The sequence below is a fragment of the Zonotrichia albicollis genome, chromosome 2 (genome assembly GCF_047830755.1).
Source record: "Zonotrichia albicollis isolate bZonAlb1 chromosome 2, bZonAlb1.hap1, whole genome shotgun sequence".
In the NCBI taxonomy this organism is placed as follows: domain Eukaryota; kingdom Metazoa; phylum Chordata; class Aves; order Passeriformes; family Passerellidae; genus Zonotrichia; species Zonotrichia albicollis.
In genome coordinates this window covers 71,373,281-71,391,898 of record NC_133820.1, presented here as the reverse complement: position 1 = coordinate 71,391,898, position 18,618 = coordinate 71,373,281, and positions in this window count along the sequence as shown.

Below are 18,618 nucleotides of genomic sequence, written 5' to 3'. Positions count from 1 at the left end.
TATTCTGTCCTTAGACCATTAACTTCAGACTCTTCTCAAACCAGTTCCCTTTCTCAAACTGATACCCTAACCAACTGCTTCAACCTTACACTTCATGTTTTCTTTCTCTCATCTTCTCAGAGAAATCATGATCTAGTAGTAGTCCATGATACTCTTTCAGTTATTGCTCTCTGTGACAACATGCTCCAAGTTTGTGTCATTGAATTAGACAAAAATGGTTAGTTTTACAGGTAACCAAAACATTATTATTTAGATTAGAAACAGAGAATAAAGAAGATTGTTGAATATCTCCAAGGTCATCAAGTCAAACCTTTGGCTGAACACCACCTTGTCGTCTAGAACATATCTCAAAGGCAAAACTAAGCATTAAGCATGGCACTTCCAATCATTTCTTGAATGCTTTCAGATGACTCAATCATTTCCCTGGGCATTATTCCAATGCTTAATCACTCTTTCAGTGATTTTTTTTCCTAATATTGAATCAGTATTTTCCCTGGTGTAACTTGAGTCCATTTCCTCTTGTCATTGCTATTTAAGAGAAGAGGCTGAATTTAATCTTCCAACAAACTCCTTTCAGGTAGTTGTAGAGAGCAATAAGGTCACTTCTGAGCCTCCTCTTCTCCAGGCTAAGCAGCCCCAGTTCCTTCAGGCACTCCTTGTAAGGCTTGTGCTTGTGCAGGTCCTTGACCAGTTTTGTTGGCCTCTTCTGGACCTGCTCCAGCACCTCCAAATTTTTCTTGTGGTGAGAGGCCCAAAAGTTAACACAGGACTTAATGTGTGGCCTCCCCAATGCCCAGTACAGCAGGACAATGACTTTCCTAGTCCTGCTGGACACACCATTGCTGATGCAGGCCAGGGTGCCATTGACCTTCTCTCTCTCCTGGCTCATATTCAACCATGGTTAACTAGCGTCACCAGGTTCTATTCTGCCAGGCAGAATTCCAGCAGCTTTTCCCCAAGTCTGTAGCCTTGCATGGGATCATTGTGACTTGAGTTTAAGACCCAGCTGCTCACCTTATTGAATTTGATACTCGTTGGCCTTCACCTGTTAATCCAGAGTGTCCAGATTGCTCTGCAGAGACTTCCTACTCCCCAGCAGATCAACACGGTCACCCAACCAGGTGTTGTCTGCAAAAAACTCAGGGTAATCTTCATACAGTTGACCGTTCAATGATTTTGAGTGAAAAGCTAATCAGGAAGTACCTCGTCTCTGCTGTGTTCCCAGGGACCTGTTTCTATGCATGTAATCACCATGCATAAATTTCTCATTTGTAATTAGGGATTGTAATGCCCCATATTTCACAAATGTGTTGTTATGGTAACTGAATTAAAAGGAAAACTTAGATTGGTAAAAGGAGAGTCAAGTAGGTATCCTTAATTAAAAAAAAAAAAAAATCAAATTTATTTCTCCAGATAAAGACATGGGGTTAACAGATGGGAATGGCAAGAAAAGGAGAGAAAGAGGTACCTTATCATGTGAACAAAAGAAATGCTGATTCAGGAAAGAAATGGTTTCAGAAAACTAGGTGGGCATCTTAGGCTAGCCCCTACGGCGAAACTAATTTGCCTGAGTGATACTTGCACAGCAGAAAATGCAACCTGACGTTGACCTTGTCAGTATTGTAGTCACATTGTTTTTGCAAGGAAAAAAATCCTTGAAATATGGATTTCAATAGAATGAAAACATATGGTATCCTTCCACATAGTGCAATTTTCTTCTTTTTCTGCACAAACTAGGCATGAGAAATAAAGGGGATTTCCATTTTTCAGTTTTCTGCTTTCTTGATAAGAGTGGAGAATCAATGAATACACTTTTACAATGTTTTTTCAAGGTTTTTATATAGCAGAGGCTTAGTCAACTTTCCTCAGAGCAAAGTAACCTCCCACACCTATTTTTTAGTCTTGTAAAGTAGGGATGCAATTTTTTTCCTTTTCTTATTGCTGCACTATAATGTTAAAATAGAAGAAATAGAAAAAAACAAACAACAAAACAAATAAAAACAAAACAAATAAACCCCCGGAAAATCCACAAATGAAACAACAAAAAAGTCCCCAGAATCCTCAAGAATCTTGAGGATAAAGTTGCAGGACTCTGACAGCACTACCACTATGATGAAATTGACTGCAAAGCAAAACATTATTCCTCCACAGGATACTGAAAAAGATAAGCATTCTTCCTGCAAATGAGGTGGTGATAGTAAAAGATAGCAAGCTCTATTCAACTGCAGTCGCTTTGTTCTTCCTGTCTTTGCTTCTCCATCAGAAACCTTTTCAAAGTTTTTCACTATGAGAATATGTATTTCAGACCACAACACTAAGAGCAAGGCTCCTTGTGTAAGCTCTTGGGGAAATTTACAAATACACCAAGTGCAGATTTGCTCCCATTGCTCACGCATCCATGCTTTGAGGGTCAAGGAGAAAAATTGCAAATGGGAAATAGCTGAAGAAACCTAACTTTGTACTGCAAATAGGATGGTATTGTAACTAGATATGACAAGACAGACCCTTGTATCCACATCAGTTTAAAGGGCTGAAAGAGAGAAACACAATATTTTTCTGCATGATTATGCCTAGAAGCAGAATTATTCTGACTTTTCTTTTATACTGGTCTACAAAACTGGTAGTCAGTCACACCACTTTACCACTATCAGGCATTAGGTTCGTGTTGCAAGGAATGCAGGGATCATTTCTGTGAAAAGTCATCAGAAGCTTCCAGTGTGTCTGAAAGAGCCAAAATGCCATCTGGCTTCGAGGCTGAGTCCATCAGGAATGGTGGGGGCACCTCTGCGACGATAGAGTTAGAAAAACAGAGGTGTTAATGATTGAAGAAAAAAGAACAGACTGAAGAGAGTGTGAATATAACAACCCTGCAGATTGCAAGGTCAGTGAAACAGGAGGGAGAGAAGGTGCTCCAGGTGCCAGATAAGAGACTCCCCTGGTGTGGTGAAGACCATGGTGCAATAGACTGTCCCTCTGCGGCCCATAGAAGACCATGAGGGAGCAGATATCCATCTGCAGCCCATGGAGGATCCCACGTTAGAACAAATGGATGCCTGAAGAAGGCGGTGAGATCTCAGATGGGAAGCCCACAGTGGAGTAGATTCCCAGCAGGACCTCTGGCCCTGTGGATGGAGGAGGGCACACTGGCATAGGTTTGCTGGAAGTTCCCTGAGAGGGACCCATGGTAAAACAGTTAATGGAGAAGGGAAGGACCCAGGTTGGAGAACTTCAGGGAGTCCTATCTCCCACAGGAGGGACCCAACTGTGGGGTGGAAGATGGATTTGAGGAGTCCTTCCCTGGAGGAGAAAGGAGTGGAAGAGACTGATAATGAACTGATTGATGACTGCAACTGTGATGAACTGATTGCAACCTCCATTTCCCATCCCCCTGTACCACTGGGACAGAGCAGATAGAGAAATCGGGAGTGAAGCTGAATTAGAGAATAAAGGAGGTTGTGATCTAATATTTGCCTTTTATTTTTCATTACTTTTATTTTGTTTGGTGATCTAATTTCCCCAAGGCAAGTGTGTTTTGCCTGTGACAGTGATTGATGAGGGAATCTCTCCTTGTCCTTAGCCCATGAGCCTTTTGTAGTTTTCTGTCCCCTGTTCAGCTGAAGTGGGGAGTCACAGAGTGGCTTTGATGGGCACCAGATTGAGCCAAGGTCAATCCAGCACACTGTGTCAACATGTTCAGGGTCAATGAACAGAAAAATCACTCTGAAACCAGTATTCCTTATAGAAATGAAATTAAAACTGCCCATACTTACATAAACTTCTATGCTTGCCTCTGAGCTCCTTTAGATTGGTCACCTGGGTTTATTTATGGTTTCGTATTTAAAGCTCTAAGTTTACAGCAGAAAGAAAACACAGCATGAGAAAGAAATTACTTTCTGTGGAAAGAATTATTTGTCCACATCTCAGATTGAATAGTATATATTGATCACCAAAGAGGTACAGCAATTCTTACTTTTAGCTTTAAGGGAGTTGATTTGACCCAATTTTATTTAGTTATTTACTAAATTATCCACATCATTTACCTGATTAAAGAGCTTGTTTCCTTGGATAAAATTCCTCTGGCCTAATTTTGCATTTGAAAAAGCTTTAGACTTCCAAAAGGTGACTCGTATCATTCTACAATAACTATAAAAAATAGAACATCTATATCCTGTTTCAGTCATGATTATTTTTCTTCATTGACTTAAAGTGGACATTTGATGACTTAGCGACACTTTAATGGCTAACTCTTAGACTTCTGAAGCTAGGTAAGATGAATAACATGTACATTATATAACCAATGCATTTTATAATGAATGCATGCTAAATATGCGTGTTATCAATCCAATCCAACCCTAATGGCAATAACATAGGTGACATGTCTTATAGTACCATGGTTCTCTGTATTCACTTTTAAGTTCTGTCTTTTATTTTTACGCTCTTTTTCTACCCAGTGGTAGTTATCTTGTTCATTCAACTAGTTCCTGTGAACTTCCTCTTTCCCAACCTTCCCTACATCTTCAACCATCACTTTACTGAACATCTACAGGCCACTTTTGATCCTTATGCAACTTCCATGACCTGTCTGTGAGTCTATAATTGTTCTAACTTTACCAAATTCCTTGTTCTTTTTACCTTTCCCCAGGGTCCCTCTTTACTTCTTTTCACTTACTCTGTCTCTCAGTCATAAGGCTCAAGTGGAGAGTAAGACAGGTAACTTGAGAGACGTCTTCCTTATTTTACCAAGTGCCCTGTTGTAGGGGGCAGCTTCAGGCACTGTATGAAATAGGCTTCCCTGCGGGAGATAGGAAAAACCTATCATTGCATTTGAACCTTCAAACAACAGAGTGGTGCTGCAATCTTGAGCAAGGTTAAGTCTGCAGTCATTTAAATGATGTCTGGGTTGGGGATTTCACTTGAACAACTCTGTCCAAGAATAAGAGCTTTCAAGAGGACATTTTGCTTAAACATACAGGTTTTTATCTCAGTGACTAATGTCACTACTTACTGAAACAGTGCGCACAAATTTCAATTTTATTACATGTGACATAAAACAAAAAACCAAAAACAATAAAAGACCAAACCTGTATCAAACCTCTATGTTTTAAATAGTATTGAAATATACCTTGGTATTTTTCAGCTGCCATTGTGTAAAGCAACATATATCCAAAGTAGAAAGTTTCTACTGAAGGGCAAACCACATGAAAAAGTCTGCCATAATTGCTGGAGCTTTTGCCTTGAAAATACCAAAAACATTCATCTGACACTTGAAAAATAATTCAACTCCTGATAACTACTGGATTATGGAGGAAAAAAGAGTGCCCAAAACCCACAAAAGTAGCAATATTTGAATTCAAACGTCTTGATAGTTTTGTACTAGGTAAAAAAGATATATCCGTCACAATATTTAGAAAATAGGATGCTCTGATGAGAGAGGCAACAGACCCATTTTATTGACTTAATGGTGGATGACAGTAGTGCTAAATCAGGCATTTGACCATTTAAAAATTTAGCTAACACGAACTCAATATTTTCACTGTTAATATGACTTATTTTTTCACACAGAACTTTCTCCTAACAAAAACTCAACTCTAAACAAAAGTCCTAAACATCACTCACTTATTTTTTAAGAAATTTTGAAGGGCATTTTCATTATATGTTTATGAAGTAGGAATATTTATTGAGTCTACTTCTAGGAACATTATATAAAATACATATTTCCTTTTTTAATTACTTGCTTATTTTTTTGTTTTCACTTATGGATATGAAAGTTAGGATCTTCTATTCCTACATCTTCTACTGCATCCATGTCTTATCCTGTCAGTATTAAATTACTTCTTCCATTCACCATTTTTCCAGTCTAAATTCTTAGTTATTACAATGGGTTTATCCATGGGCTTTTCAATACATTTCTTCCTCTGTTTGATCTGAGGAGAATGAAATTTTCTCTAGTTCTTTCTATTGTTATTGAATATATGGGTTACAGCCATGAATTTCTATATTCCTAAAAGCTCATTATGCTGAATTGTTTTCATGCTTTATTTGAATGCAACCATGCTATTGATTATACTGATAGGCAGATATTTATAAAGCATTAATTCTAAGACTTGAAAAATGAAAGTAACTTAAAGTTACACTTTAAAAAATCAACTATTTTATTCCTTTATTTTACTTCAATCTCAGATGATTTCAGATTGCATCTGAGAAAGTTTCATTTGAGAAAGTTTGTGTTATATTCTTAGACAATTTAATTTAATAGCTATATCTCAGCACACCTGGTTTAGCTAAATTATACCTTAAACCCAGGATAAAATTTAAAGGCTTAAATATGTGAATTCTAAACCACACAAGAAATAAAAAAATAAAAAAATGAAAGGTGTGAGGAAAATTAAGAAGCTTGTTATTCCTCTTCTTCCTCCTTGAAAAGCTAGCAAATTTTTTAAGTTAATAGTAGTTCTCAGCCGGATAAAATCCATCTGCAAATCATAGAAACAAAATAGTTTAAGGGATTTTTTTATAGAATCTAACATTATTCATCAAACTCTCCAATCCTTGTTAACTTGTTTTACTTTTAAGATACTTTTCTCCTTTTATTTTTCATTAGATTTAGCTCTGAGTTTGAACCTCATCTTAGCAAAGCAAAATTTCAGTGTAACACTGGAATTCAAAAGGATACAGAGAAGAATAGTTTTGCTGGGTTTTTGTTTGTTTTTTTTCCTCCCCTATAATCATAATTGTATTTCATATTCCAAATTTTTATTTTGGTGCCTTTTTACCTATACTGGTATTTCCCAGGGTCTAGGCACAATATCAGTTATTTAGAGTGATCATCTGAACTGACATGTTGAAATATATTTTTATGAAAAATCACTTATCATAAAAACAGTGGCAGATTTTAAAATCCGACTCCTGTCATTAACCTTCCTGCTGCCCTTGTCTCCAAATATTCTTCCAAGTGTTTTTATAATTATTTTAAATCATTCAATGATTAAAGTTCTTTTTTCACTAAAATTTAAGATGCCAGAAAAGCTTTCTATCTACATCTTTTAGGCTGTCCCAAATTTATTTTCTTTGTTCATATGCAGTCTCACACTTTATAGGTTAAATCTGTAACTAGTGCTATACAAAGCAGAGAAGGCAGACATAGGAAGATTTTGATTCCCCCACCTGCAATTCTTTCCTCATCTTCTTAGTCTCATGTTTTGATAAACTTCAGTATTCAGACAAAAGGGCTGTTAAATATCTGCTTCATATTAATAATTTTGATTTTCTTTGTTCTTTTGTTTCTCAAAGTTCCATTGTAATTTTTCTTTTAACATATCTCTGAAGTATCTCTTTCTTCTGAGGATTATGGCAAGCACTAATCCAACCTGGGTATTGAAAATGACCTAATATATCAGTTTGGAATGCTTCCAGCTGAAGAAAATCTTATTCTTTGAGTCTCTATGTATTTCTTTTCAGAATGTTATCTGTCATAAAAGAGGCCTTTGATCCACCAGTTAGAGCTACATTTTTGTTTTGCTTGCTGATTTTTGCAGATAATGTTATAATTTATTCTGTTATTTATCATTTTTCTGATGTAATATGTTGCAGCCAGTAGGTGTATATGAAAACACCTAGCTATCCTCTCTGTGTCAGAGTTGTGTACTTGTAGCTGTTCAGACTTAATGGAAATGAGCTTTGTCATAGAGAACCCAAATATTTTCAAAGCAAAGGAACTTTGCAGAGGCTTCATAGCAAACAAACCAAACCTACTAGCCAAACAAACCAAAAATTGTCTGAAGGTTTGTAGAATCACAGTAAGAATCACAGAATGGTTTGAGTTAGAAGGGACCTTAAAGGTCCCTATCCCATCTGCCAGTGATAGAGACATCTTTCAAAAGATCACATTCAACATGGCCTTCAACACCTCCAAAGGTGGGGCATCCATAACTTCTCTGGGCAACCCGTTCCAGCACCTCACAACTCTCATCATAAAAATGTCTTCCCTATATCCGGTATAAACCTACCCAGTTTCTTACTATAACCACTGAAAGAAAGCTGTTCTGCCATCTGGTTTTCATGTGACTACAAAACCTTATGTCATAAACTTGAATTTTCTGTTTGTATCTATGCTCGTCTTCATGCATATAAATTTTTGTGTCATATAATCAGTTAAGCAGGAAAGAAGATGTCTGTCTCACCACCAAGATTTTGCTTTAGGTGGTAGTCATCAGATTTGCTACTGCTTAACTGATTTAGATCAGCAATTTTCAGGCAACATCACCTCTCTAACAATTCACTACTTCCATACATGGTCCATACATACTATTCCTCTAGGTAGAGTTAACCTGGATGTATAAGGCCTTACGCTGCTTTTGCAGAACCTCAAATTTAGGTGTATTCATCACATGCATTATCTCTTTTATTCTTGAGGCAACATTATTGTTATTATTATTACTATTATTATTATTACTCACGTGTACATTACAAGAATAAATTAGGTGGAAGGGACATGGCTATTTTTGGTTTGGGCTTTTTCTTTTCTTATTTCACAAGGCAGCCTCTGACTCTTTACAGATATCACGTTTGAATCACCTGAAGATCCCATACCAGTAATGGCGAGAACTCCCAGGATTCAGATAGACATGGCGAGACATGGATATTTCTATTTTCAGATAGAAAGTTCTTCATGTCTAGAAAACTGCAAGACAGTTTGTCCGTGAGGATGGTTTGTCCATTGATGATGAAAGATTTAATTCTTAATTCACCTTTCGTTTGTTTAGCTCTTCACTGACTTTGGTGTCTGCAACACTGTTTCTCTCTCCTATTCTCACTCCTCTCTCTATGAGCTGCTGAAAGACAGATTTTACCCTTTCTTAAATATTTTGTTACAGAGGTACTGAGGGATTCAGCGTTGGCCAGTGGCAAGTTCCTTTTAGAGCTAGCTGGAGCTGGCTTTCTCCAAGATAACTTCTCTTCTCGAAGGTGCCACCTCTGCAGGACCTCCACTACTAACACTTTGACATGTAAACATCATATCCACCTACCCATGTGCCAACAAACCTCACCTCTGCCCCGGGAAGGTGATGGAGCAAATCTTCTAAAAGCTATTATCTGGCACCTGAAAAAGACTAAGGTGATTGCAAACAGTCACCATAGATTTACCAATGAAAAATTGTGCTTCAGTAACAGCATAGTCTTTTATGGTGAGACTTCAGTGACATGGATAAATATGGGGTGGCAACCAGAATTCAGAGGCAGTAATCAGCAGGTACAAAGTCCAGCTGGAAGCCAGTTAACAGGTGTTTTCCCTCGAGTATCAATAATGGGGCCAAACTTCTTATTAATCCTGTGTCTCATAAGTGTATTCCTGGGGGGAAACACCAAATTTTGCAGAGTAGTCAATATGAGAGGGTTGAAAGGGACCTGAGCAGGCTAGAAAATGGACTTACAGAAACCCTGTAAAATTTAATAAGGATAGACATTAAGTCATGCATTTGGGATGTACTAACTCTATGCACTTGTACAGCAAGTGGATGACATGTTTTCAGTGAGGACAAATACAATACATTTGATGAATGCAAATTTTTACAGGCTGATGAAGTTCAAAGAAGCTGTTAGAAAGTAAAAAATGGAAATACAATGGGAAAATCTGAGAAATTCTAGGTCGCAACTCATAAAGGGAAAATATCAGAAGTAATTCCCTGGAGTATTTTGTTTATTTAGTTTTTGAGGTTAAATGGCGAGGCATTTAATGAAATCAATTAAAAGAAAAAAAGAGTTTTTTCTTTTTTATTGACTTTAAGCAGTAAGAAAACATCCTAAATTATCTCATTCATAAAGATGTTAAATTGGCTGTCCAATTAGTTATAGAGCAAACATCTAGACAGAAGAACATCAGCATGAGTTTGGCCAGGGATAATGTTATTTAGCTATGCATTTGATATATGGTTACTGATACTGCTTTTTTCTTTCCCTGGAGTATCAAGAGTGATTAACAAAGGAGGCAGGATGCAGGTTTCATTATTGATTACATTGTCTCCAGCTTTGCACACAGATTTCTTTTTCCCAGTTTATAATAGCAATAATTACCTTATTAAAAGAATTTAAGAAGGATTAATGTAATTGAATGGCTAGGCTTGATAAGCCTTTTCAACTAGGATTTTGGTTGCCAACTGATCTCCGAGAAATGCTCTAACTTTCTTTTTTGTGAATATTTAGGTTCATCTTCTAGATTGGTTAAAAAGTGGCCATACAACTTTTGCCAGCACCTTCATTTAAACAGGGCAAAAAATGACAGAGACTGATCTCAAACACATTTTACCACTAGCCCCTGTCTCCTTACTATTCACAAAAATGCTATTTCCCAAGGTAATATATATAATTTACCATGAGGAAATGATAAAATTTTCTTTCCACTTCTCAAATAAGTAATTTTATGTTTAAATAGAACTGAAAGCAATGTTGGACTAATACTATTGAAAGAAAAAAGGACTGTTGCATTTTCTGGAAAATAAGGGGACATTCATGCAGAATCCAGCTCAAACTTTCAAGGAGGAAGCAAGGAGAAGATGGATATGCTTCCTTAAGGATATTATTAAAAGGAACCAGTGCTGAGCAAGAAGAAGCTTCCCAGGGATGAAATTCTAGAAGAACATGTCTTACTCTGCTACTCTGCTTTAAACCTGCAGGTAATTGCTCTATAAATGGATATAGAATCGTAGAATATCCTAAGTTAGAAGGGAGCCACAAAGGTCTTCAAACCCCAACTCCTAGTGCTCTGACCAATTTTACCAGGCATAGTTGGTTGGTTTTATTTGCCTTAGCTACAAAAGACCCCTGCTTAGCCAAGCCAGCCTTCTCCCTCAACAGCTTGACTTCTGGTGCTTTGGGATTGCCTATTCCTGTGTCCTTTGGAGGTGGTGCTTAAAATGGCTGGCACTGATGGAAGCCAGAACCTTCAAAAGCACTTTCCCAGGGGTCTTTACTCAGTAGTTCCCTGAGCAGCCCAGAGTCCACTTTCTTCATATCTAGGCTTGAAGCTTTGCTGGCACTTTTCCTCCTGTCAACAGAGATTTTAAGGTCATTTGCTTCATAGTCACTCTGCTTAAGACAGCCAGGAAACACCTTTTCACTCATGAGACCCCCTCTGTTAAGAAGCAACAGATCAAGGAAGCTATTTTCCCTTGTCAGCTCCCTGTACAAAGTTTTCATACAAGTGTTTTCGGAACCTTCTGGACCTGTTGTGTGAGCTGTGTTAACAGCTGTTAACATTCAGCAAGTTGAAGACCCATATAAGGACAAGGGCAGTTGATTTTGATGTGTCTCTTAGTCCTTCAAAGACTAACTCATTGACATCATTGTCCTGGCTCAGTTATCTGTAGGAGACTCCTGTACATATTGGGCTCCTGTATAGATAGAAATTGTGATTTCATGGAAAAAATTATCTTCAACCTCAGATTTAGGTTATTTATTTTTAACAGACCACATCTTTTGTTCTTTTTACACATAAAACCTCAAATCTCTGAAAAAAAAGTACAGAAACAATGCATGTGAATATATTCCATTATGAATATAAATAAGTTTTGGATTATTCTAGTTTATTCATCATTAAACCAGTATAACATTTTTCAACTAATATATTTGGATTAGAAAAAAAAGAAAGGACAGAAACACTTATTCTGTTTCATTCCAGGGGCAGATAAGAAAACAATACAGTTCTGTAGTTGGCTCCAAAGAAAGCTGCAATATTTTCTTTTCCCAAACAAATAAAGATTGGGTGTAACATAATTACTCGTATGACAGCTACATGGCATGAGGGGTCTGAGTATTAGCTGCAAGCACTGAATATAGATGAAATTTCAAAACTGAAAAAAAATATTGGAAGAATATACACATCTCCTTGTTCTGTTTGTTAGCTGGCCACACACATTGCTGAAATAGGAAATTCTGAGTTGTAGACTGAACTCTTTGAAGAGTGCAGAGGCTTCCACCATGCTTTCTTTTCCATGGAAACTAGGACAGGGTAGAAAAGATTGTCCTGTGCTCAGATCTCATTCCATATACAATCAAGAGTCAGTAAAACAAAGAGTGAAATAGACAAGCATAAAAATGTCCATCCAGTAAGCAGGTAGAACTGAGCACTGGGAAAGAAATGAAAGGAAGGAGAAAGAATCATGAAAATTAAATAGAAGTGATCTTGAAAATAAATGAATAAAATATAAAAATAAATTGAAAGACAAAGTGCAGAAAAGCAAGCTATCAGTTTTTGAACTCTTTGACATAACCTTCCCAAATTTTGCATTTTTTTCTAGATCTGCTTAGCTTTTTTCATTAATAACTTACTTTGAACTTAGCTATTGACTAAGTAGTACTGTTTAGTGACTTCTAAACCCCATATGCAAAGTTCTGTCAGAGATCTTCCTCTGAATAATTAGCAAATTATAAAAGTTGCCACATTATTTGACTAAATGTGCTGCTTGATACAGGCAGTACATCCTGCCTCAGCAATTCATGGTTGGCTCACTTCTCTCATGTTATATGTAAATAGTTTTAAAGCAGCAGCTGGACCAATGAAAAATAGGTAATAAATAATGGTGTGTGTATGAGGAAAGGCATAAGAAAAAATATTAAACTATTTTTAATACTTCAGTATAACTGTGTTCACCTCCCTGTTCTGGCTTTTTCTTCCAGAGCTTCCTAGGAACAGCTGCAGCCTGAAGTGAAAGGCCATCACAGGTGGCCCCTCCTGCTGTGTCAGTCAGAGCAAGAGGCAAACAGAACTCTATTCCATCAACTGATGAGTAAAAATATGCAAGTAGAGCTCCCCACAAGATAGGTACATTCTTCCCTGCTGTTTTTTTTTTTTTTTTTGTTTTTGTTTTTTTTTTTAAATGGGATTTGTTCTTAATATAGATTTTGGCGTGTGACTTTTGGGAACCAGACCTAAGAAAGATAATGGGGAGTTGGGTGAAAGAGATAATCTTTCATTATCTCCTCCATGAATACCTGCAGCTGGGAGTTTAGTCTATTTGTATTAATTGTAACTTATAATGTCATGTTGCCTTTGAACTCCAATAACTTACATTTTACTTTGAGAGGTTTGTTCACTTCACTAAATATGGAATTATATTGCTATATTTTATCCCTTTGCAAATTAATTATATTTCTGGTAATAAGGTGAAAGCTTAAGCACTAACATGACCATTAATGCAAGGAATGTTTTTGCACAGATAGATATTCTTTTCATGGAGAAAAGTCAGATAAGTATGGATAAGTACTTTGGTACACAAAATTCCCAAAGATATAAATCACAGAAAAAAGGAGGAATTAATTTGGCTAAACATACACATTAAGACTGCACCTGGGCTAATCACTTCAGGCTCCCTAGAAGTCAAAGAAGAGAAACAAGCACTTCTAGGTCACAATTCTTCTTATCCTAAAATAGGCATCTGAAGTAGGTCAGATGAACTGCGCCCTGAGAGTGCCTATTATTCTCTACCAACTATAAAGAGAGCCCTGGCTTATTAATTCAGATTCAATGTAGATGTTTAAGGAAGATGAGATGAGTCCCATTCAGGGAGTCCAGAACGACTATTCAGAGACCAATAGCAAAAAGTGATAATTCTTGTTTTCCAGATCTATATAGGATACCAGAAAATAACATACATCTAAACACTGATTTTAGGTTCCTAAGTCATTTAGGTATTTTGGAATATTAAATCTTATTTCATGCCTTATTTTCTTTTGGCTTAGAGAAACTACTATCAGCTTTTTATTACTGTATTTCAGTCTAATGATCCATTACTCATATTCTCTATCAATAAGAAAGATGAAAGCCTTCCTCAACCTTAACAGACTTTTATGAACAAAAACTTAACAAAGCAAAGAAATTCACCTTTTCATCTATTAGAAAAATCCTGTACTACCAATAGCTTGGGAAATAATAAGAATAGATCTGCTACTAGGCTCACTAGTGTAGCTTGATATCAGCAGGAGTGCTATGAACATTTTGTCAAATGAATATCCGAGTTTCAAATCAAGCCAAAATGCCTTGGATTTTCTCTTCCAAATTTATGTGGAGAAATAATGGAGTCCAAATATATTTCTCCTCCATAACTGTGAGTCTGTTTCAGCAGTGAAAATACAGCCTTATTTAAGAAGTTTTTGGTTCAAATGAGAGAATAAAATAGTAGCCATCATAAAAGGATCTTTAATGAAAGGTATTTTGAAGCTGATATACCAATATCTTAACTAATAATTCAGACCATTATCCACTTAAAGTATATATGGATAGTTTATAATGCCTCTAATCAGTAAATAAATAAATTTTACAGTGTCATTGAAAAATTTCTGATCTAAAAGGTTATTTTTGAGTCTCTATTTATCATAGTAAAGAAAGTATTCCATTACATTTTATCACTGTCAATATGGGTATATTACATTCATCTTAAAAAGAAAATCTAAATGAAAAAGAAACCTAACTCATAAATTTTATCATTTTGCAAGTTATTTGTTGGAGAGGAACTGAAATAGTAGTTTCAGATAACATTTTTTTCCTAGTCTTTGGTATCCCAAATAAGAGAAAAAGCAATGAGGATAATATAGGAAATATTAATAGGATTTATAGCCCATTGAATTATCAGGATGCCTTCAACTGACTTTGGGCTTTTGATCAGATTCTAAAGTAAAGAAATTCATTGAATTACTTTGAGTGCCTGGAGCTTGCTAGAAAAAGGGGTTTGAAAATAAAAGAAGGAATGCTGTAGCTTTTGAGATTTCTTTTAGTTCTGTCATTCTACATAAGGATACTTGTAACAAGCAAGATACATCTAAGCAGAAAGTAATAATGAGATAAATGTTATTTAACTTCTATCGTCTTAAAATCTTGCTACCATCTAAAAATTAAGTATTTAAGTAGTTTATAAAGTCTTCTTCTACACAAAATAAGAACCTCTAGAAATACAGAACTTCTACACTGATTTTAGGTTAATTTCACTCTGGTTTGTGGTTCTGTTTACTGACCATAAATGAAATTTAGACATCTAGTGAATAAAAATTACTAGCTTCTAAAGAGCTAGAGTTTTTTGTACCTCACCCTTACTGAAGCCCTTGAAACCTTGAACAATATAATATTAACACTTGTGTGTGTGTATTCTGGTGGGAGAAACCACCAGCAAGAAATCATTTTTTCAAGAGGAGAGAAAAACTATCTTCTTCACTTCATTTAAAGAATTCAATGAGTAGTACAGTTATTTAAGCTACTTAAAAATACATTTGTTTAGCAATGTATTTTGGGTATTTCATACTTGAATCCTTTGGAATTTTGGTTTGATTGAGTTGGTTTTTTTTTAAGATATCCCTACAGTAAGAGTTTTCTTAATGTTGAACTTTCTTGTGTGGATTACTTATGTTCTGAGTAGATTAAACCCCAGATTTCAACCTTTGCCTCCTTGGAGGCATAATGGAGATTTAACAGACTTTGTTTCATAACTGAGAGCTGCTTTTTATGAACATATAAATCTCATACCTTAACCTTTCACCATTTATCCTAACTGAAATGTTACAGGAGTATTGTGGTCTTTATCTTGGAGTATTATTATGTGGTTTACTGGAAACAGACATACAATAACAAGAAAACATTGTATGTAATGGAACACATGGATGCAGAGTAGCACTCACATGGAAGTTTTATCTTTATTCCAAGTGCTTGAAATAATGCAAGGATGTATTCTGTCCCATGATGCTGATGTTTTAATGAAGTTGGGGTATGTAATTCATACCATGACACCTTGTCTGTGCATATTCTCTACTCAGGGCTGCTGAGGCCACACATATATCCAATTCTGAGCTCCTTAGTCCAAGAGAAGCATGGATATACTGGAGAAAGGAGAGCAATGGGCTTCAAAAAAACATGAAGGGACTGGAGCACCTGACACATGAAGAAAGCCTGAGAGAAGCTGTGACTCTCTAATCTGAAGAAAAGAAGGCTTGGCGGCAATCTTATCAATGTGATTGAAGGGATGGTGTGAAGATAGAGCCAGGATCTCTTCAGTGATGCCCAGTGAGAGGACCTGAGGCAATAGACTGTCACTGAAATACAGGATGTTCCACCTGAATGTCAGGTGTTCCTTTCACAGGAAATATCTGTGAAAAAATAACTGAGGTCAGGGTGGTTGAACATTGGCACAGATTGCCCCAGGAGGCTGTGGACATGTTCCAAAGCCCATTTGGACATTGCTCTGGGGAGCCTGATCTAGGTGGTCCTGCTTGAGCAGGATGGCTGGACCTGGCAACCTCCAGAGGTCCCTTCCAACCTCAGCCCTTTGATACTGATATCAAAACCAATGCATTGCAACTGTGCTGCACCAATATAATGAGACTCAAACTTTGTCAGGAAAGTTAGTTTATTTGTACTGCTTTAATTATACAGCACAGTGATCTCTCACTCTGTAAATAGCATAATAGGAGTTATCTGAGCTATATCAGCAAAGCAAAATGCCTTTTTTTTTTTTAAATCAAACACAGATTATCTGGACCACAGATTTATAACCAAGTATTTTAATATGACACAACACACCCATAGAGAAAATTACAGAATGAAATTGGATACTGTTAGCTAGACAGCAGATTGTTACTTTTAGGTGTTATTAAAAGAAGTGAATAAGCAGTTGGCAGACTTATCAGATCATCTGTTTCCATGTCTGCTTCTCCTTCTCTCCTTCTGTTTGACTAAAGTGTCTGTACAGTCTAGCATAGCAGTCACTGGAAACTGTGCCGTTTGTCCTACAAAAATATTTTTATATGAAAATTGAACATTTTTTATCGGGTTTCCTTTTGGGGTCCTCGCCGGGAACCCCATTTCTGTGTGGGTGTGGGCAGATCCCTCCTTGACGGGTCCCACTGAGGAGCATCTCTGCCTCTTCCATGCACGCACAGTCCCTGATGACCATCTGAAGGCACAGCCAGAGAGAAGGAGGACTTGAAGGCACCAGTGCTGTTCCAACTGGCTTTAATAGTGGGAAGTCTGAGGGTGTAATGAGGGAAGGAGAGCGGGATACAGCCACAGCTGAAGGCGACCGGTGTCGGGGCACAAGAGCCCAAATCTAGGGCAGGACCAGGGTTTATAAGGGGAAAGGGTAGGCAGGGTCGGGGTACAATTCAACCACTAGGGAGGTGGAGGCAAGGTGGGGTGATTGGGGGTACACCAATGGAAAAGTGGGGAGAAGGTGTTCTTGGGGAGAGGTCCAATGAAAGAGAGGAGAACAGGGAATTTTCTAGAAGGGAGGGAGGGGGTTACAAATGATTGATGCAATCGTCCCAAGGTGTTCCCACCCGTCCCCTCTGTCCCCTCCTCCCACAATTTTTTACTCCCTATTTTACTTAGTCTCAAGTGTCCATCCTTTTTCCATACCTGAAAAAATAGATTGAAATTTAATCCCAGCAGTGTGTTAAACTGTGAAAAAATTTCTACTCTGTAAGAAGAAGTAGGCATCTGTAAGTTCCTGAAAGATTTCATGTAATTTCTTGAGGGGATGGAAGTGGAATTCAAAGGTTTCTTTTGAAAAAGCTCAATTTAGGACATGCTTGTGGAATACATGCTTTCATTATTTTACTTGTGCTCAGCCAACAGCACAAATTACAAATGCTAAACTGTCAAAGACTCTCCCATCTAAGGCACCTCTCCAGATCAGTCTAAATCTATGTCCATGAGGAAGAACAGTGCATAGAGACAAGGCTAGATTAGAAAACAGAAACAAATTTCATTAACACCTCTAAGGCTTAAATTTTAGGAGGTTGAACTTATCCTCCTGTTGCTACAGTTTTAGTCTAGGAAAGTTTACCTTCTAAATAATGAAGATGGTGATGCTCTGTGTTTAATATTTTAGTCTTGGGTTTAGTACCAGTCTTCATTTGGAAGTCGGTTACAGTTTCACCAATTTGAGGTACCTGTTGTCAGATCTTTCATCTGTAAAATGAGTCTGTATTACTAGCAGGAACCTAGGGGGAAAAATTAAATCATTGACTGATCAGTAATCTTAAAATATAGAACAATAAAAATATTTTTTCATTTTTTTCCAAATTAATTTTTGAGAATAATTCTATAGATATTAAAGCACAAGAAGTGATCTTTATTTTAATTTTCCTTTCTTTTATTCCTTAGTCTTCTATTGCTCCCCTACTGTTAAAACAAAAAGTATGTAATCTATTTGAAAGGTAGCAAGAGTTTCTATCACACTTAAGCAAACTGCTTGGCAGAGAAGTACCAAGGTTACCCAATAATTTGAACAAAAATAAGCTACCAGCTAGTGGGGAGGGCAGAAAATATGAAAATTCTTCAAAGGAAGCAGAGAATGAATCTTCATATTTTCAACAAAATGAATAAAGCATATATTCACATCTTCAGAGTATCCTGTTCAAAGGCTATTGAAAATGTCTCTTTCTTTTAAACCTGTCCAACTCCTCTCCACAGGGTATAATTTAATCCTAGTACATACGTATATATTGTGCATTCCCATCTGTGTGGGCTGGAATATCACACTATGCATTCTGAAGCCAAAATGTGCTTTTTCTTTTGGACAATCACATCACTTATGTTACTGACAGTGCAAAGAATGTGCTTCAGTCATTGAATATTTA